The sequence below is a fragment of the Dama dama genome, chromosome X (assembly GCF_033118175.1).
Source record: "Dama dama isolate Ldn47 chromosome X, ASM3311817v1, whole genome shotgun sequence".
NCBI lineage: Eukaryota > Metazoa > Chordata > Mammalia > Artiodactyla > Cervidae > Dama > Dama dama.
Window position 1 is genome coordinate 33,896,153 of NC_083714.1, and position 5,105 is coordinate 33,901,257.

A 5,105-nucleotide genomic window follows, 5' to 3' on the forward strand; every position below is an offset into this window, starting at 1 on the left:
GACCTGCATGCATGCAAAGAAAAATTATTTGGGAGCAACTTCCTTGGAGTGACTGTTTAAAACTGCTCAAATTTTCATTGGATTGTTTTACCATGATTGAGTTGTGAGAGTTTTTTATATATTATGGATACAAGTCCTTTATCAAGCATGTGTTCTGAAATATTATCTCCTAGCTTGTGGCTTGCCTTGTCCTTAACAGCATCATTTGAATAGCAGAGGTTTTAAATTATGATGAAGTCAAATTATCAAACTTTCTTTTGTTGTCTATGCTTTATGTGTCCTGTGAAAGAAATTTTAGCCTAACCCAGGTCACATTGACTTTCTGTAGAAGTGTTTTGGTTTTATATTTAGAACAGTGATGCATTTAGAGATGATTTTAAAATATGGATTAAAAGTCATTTTTATTCTTGCAGTGATCTATTTTTTCCAGCATTATTTGTTGAAAATACTATCATTTCTCCATTGAATACCTTGTCACCTTTGTTGAAAATCAATTGATCATAAGTATTTTGTGTCTTCCTATGCTCTCTTCTGTTTTATTCTATTGATCTATATGTTATCCTTTTGCAAATACTACACTTTCTTGATTACTCTGGCTTCATAGTAAGTCTTAAAAGCAAGTAGTGTATATGGTTATGCTTAAAAAAGGAGCCCTTGTCTTTTCTGAAATACAAAATGTAACTCTGATCTGTATCAAGATAACTGGTAGGGGAGATTTGGGTAAAGATGCAGAGGAAACAAAACAGCTGAGTTGAATGTTACTGAAGCTAGGTGATGAGTAGACAGAGGCACATTCTCTCCACTTTGGTATGTGATTTTTCCACTAAAAAAAGAAAGCAAGTAATGTAAGTCTTCCAATGTTGCTCTTTTGAAAATTGTATTGGCTATTCTAGTCAGTTTGGCCCAACATAAAACAGGACCCTTAAGGATTGAAACTCATTATACAAGACCTATTTAATAATTCCCGCTGCTTTTCCAAATTTGGCATGTTAGCAGCCAAATTAAGCCTGTTCTTAATTTCAAAAGAGTGAGTGGCACCTCTTTATGGATTGTTGTTGTTGTTTTATTGTTTAGTTGCTAAATTGTGTCTGACTCTTTTGTGATCCCATGGACTGTAGCCTGCCAGACTCCTTTGTCCATGGAATTTCCCAGGAAAGAATACTGGAGTGAGATAACATTTCCTTCTCCAGGAGATCTTCCTGACCCAGGGATCGAATCTGTGTCTCCTGCATTGGCGGATGGATTCTTTACTACTGAGCCAGCAGGCAAACTCCTTGACTGATTGCCTCAACCTGAATGGCTGGTCCCACCCATTAAGGCCCCTGTATTACTTTCATATTGCTGTGGTGACAAATCACCGCAAATTTAGTGGCTTAACACAACGTTGGAAACATAATGGGCAACAGGCACATGAAAAATGCTCAGCATCACTAATCATCAGAAAAAAAGAAATCAAAACCACAATGAGATACCACCTTACATCTATCAGAATGGCTTTCATCAAAAAGTATACAAAGAACAAATGTTGGCAAGGATGTAGGTAAAAGGGAACCCTCATACACTTTGATGGGAATGTTAATTAGTGCAGCCACTATAGATAGCAGTATGTAGGTTCCTCAAAGAACCAAAAGTAGAACTACTATATGGTCTAGCAATTCCATTCCTGGTTGTATACCAGGAGAAAATTAAAACACTAATTAAAAAAAGATACATGCACCTCAATGTTCATAACAGCATTATTTACAAAAGCCAAGAGATGAAAACAACCTAACTGTACATCAACAGATAAATTGATAAAGATGTAACACCCATACACACACACACACGCATGCGTGCACACATGCATGCATGTCTCATAATATTACTTAACCATAGGAAAGAATGAAATTCTACCATTTGCAATAACATAGGTGGCCCTAGAGGGCATTATGTTAAGTGAAAAAAGTCAGAGAAAGATAAATACTGTACAATCTCAATTATACGTGAAATCTAAAAAATACAATAAACTAGTTAATATAACAGAAAAAAGCAGACTGACAGATACAAAGAACAAACTAGTGGTTACCAATGGGGAGAGGGAAGAGGGGAGGGACAAGATAGGGGGAGGGGACTAAGGTACAAACTACTACGTATTAAATAAATAAATTGCAAAGATACATTGTACCACACAGGAAATATAGCCACTATTTTAACAACTATAAATGGAGTATAACTTTTAAAAATTGTGAATCACTATGTTGTACACCTGAAACTTGTATTGTACATCAACTGTACTTTAATTTAAAAAAATTTTTTTTTCTTGGAAAAATGGTTTTCTTTTTTCTTTTTTTATTAGTTGGAGGCTAATTACTTCACAACATTTCAGTGGGTTTTGTCATACATTGATATGAATCAGCCATGGATTTACACGTATTCCCCATCCCGATCCCCCCTCCCACCTCCCTCTCCACCCGATCCCTCTGGGTCTTCCCAGTGCACCAGCCCCGAGCACTTGTCTCATGCATCCCACCTGGGCTGGTGACCTGTTTCACCATAGATAGTATACATGCTGTTCTTTTGAAACATCCCACCCTCACCTTCTCCCACAGAGTTTAAAAGTCTGTTCTGTATTTCTGTGTCTCTTTTTCTGTTTTGCATATAGGGTTATCGTTACCATCTTTCTAGATTCCATATATATGTGTTAGTATGCTGTAATGTTCTTTATCTTTCTGGCTTACTTCACTCTGTATAAGGGGCTCCAGTTTCATCCATCTCATTAGGACTGATTCAAATGAATTCTTTTTAACGGCTGAGTAATATTCCATGGTGTATATGTACCACAGCTTCCTTATCCATTCATCTGCTGATGGGCATCTAGGTTGCTTCCATGTCCTGGCTATTATAAACAGTGCTGTGATGAACATTGGGGTGCACGTGTCTCTTTCAGATCTGGTTTCCTCAGTGTGTATGCCCAGAAGTGGGATTGCTGGGTCATGTGGCAGTTCTATTTCCAGTTTTTTAAGAAATCTCCACACTGTTCTCCATAGCGCCTGTACTAGTTTGCATTCCCACCAACAGTATAAGAGGGTTCCCTTTTCTCCACACCCTCTCCAGCATTTATTGCTTGTAGACTTTTGGATAGCAGCCATCCTGACTGGTGTGTAATGGTACCTCATTGTGGTTTTGATTTGCATTTCTCTGATAATGAGTGATGTTGAGCATCTTTTCATGTGTTTGTTAGCCATCTGTATGTCTTCTTCGGAGAAATGTCTGTTTAGTTCTTTGGCCCATTTTTTGATTGGGTCATTTATTTTTCTGAAATTGAGCTTCAAGAGTTGCTTGTATATTTTTGAGATTAATCCTTTGTCTGTTTCTTCATTTGCTATTTAATAAAACACTTAAAAAATGGACAAGGAACCTATACAGACATTTTTCAAAGAAGACAAACAGATAGCCAACAGGTACATGAAAAGTTGCTCAACTTTGCTAATTAATCATCAGTTCAGTTCAGTTCAGTCGCTCAGTTGTGTCCGACTCTCTGCGACCCCATGAATCACAGCATGCCAGGCCTCCCTGTCCATCACCAACTCCCGGAGTCTACCCAAACCCATGCCCATTGAGTCAGTGATCAGGGAAATGCAAATCGAAATCACCATGAAATATCATCTCACACCTTTCAGGATGGCAATTAAAAAAAAAGGAGATAACAAGTGCTGGTAAGGGTGGGGAGAAAAGGGGGCCTTCTTACTCTGTTGATGTGAATATGAATCGGTACAATCATAACAGAAAAAAAAGTGTTTAGGATTCTCAAAAAATTTAAAAGGGAGCAATCATATGATCCAGCAATCCCACTTCTGGATATACATCTGAAGGAAATAGAATCAGTATATTGAAGAGATATCTGCCCTCACATATTTGTGGCATTATTCACAATAGCCAAGATATGGAAGCTAAGTATCCACTGATGGATAAATGGGTAAAGAAAATGTCCCACACTCACACACACACACACACACACACACACACACACACACACGATGAAATACCATTTATCCATAAAAAGAAAGAAATCATGCCATTTCGAGAACATGGATGAACCTGAAGAAAGTTATGCTGAGTGAAATAAGCCAGACTCAAAAAGACAAATATTGTCTGATTGATGAAAATGAAAGAGGAGAGTGAAAAAGCTGGCTTAAAACTCAACATTCAAAAAGTGAAGATCATGGCATCTGGTCCCATCACTTCATGGCAAACAGATGGGAAACAATGGAAACAGTGACAGACTATTTTTTTGGGCTCCAAAATCACTGCAAATAGTGACTGCAGCCATGAAATTAAAAGTAGCTTGCTCCTTGGAAGAAAAGCTATGACCAACCTAGACAGCATATTAAAAAGCAGAGACATCACTTTGCCGACAAAGGTCCATCTAGTCAAAGCTATGGTTTTTCCAGTAGTCGTATATGGATGTGAAAGTTGGACCATAAAGAAAGCTGAGTGCCAAAGAATTGATGCTTTTGAACTGTGATGGAGAAGACTCTTGAGAGTCCCTTGGACTGCAAGGAGAGCAAACGAGTCAATTGTAAAGGAAATCAGTCCTGAATATTCATTGGAAGGACTGATGTTGAAGCTGAAACTCCAATACTTTGGCCACCTGATGCGAAGAACTAACTCATTGGAAAAGACCCTGATGCTGGGAAAGATTGAAGGTGGGAGGATAAGGGGACGACAGAGGAGAAGCTGGTTGGATGGCATCACCAGCTCGATGGACATGAGTTTGAGCAAGCTCCAAGAGTTGGTGATAGACAGGGAAGCCTGGCATACTGCAGTCCATGGGGTCACAGAGTTGGACACGACTGAGCAAGTGAACTGAACTCACTTACATGTAGAACATAAAAAGTTTAACTTACAGAACCAGGGTAGGATGGTATCTGTCCAGCACTGGGAGGTAAGGGAAATGGTGAGATGTTGATCAAAGAGTATAAAATTTCAGTTATAAGATGAATAAGTTCTGGGAAACTAATGTGCAGCATTGGTGAGAAATTAGAACCCTTGCACACTGTTGGTGAGAATGTCAGATGGTGTGGCTGTTGCAGAAAACAGTATGGAGGTCCGTCAAAATATTAAAA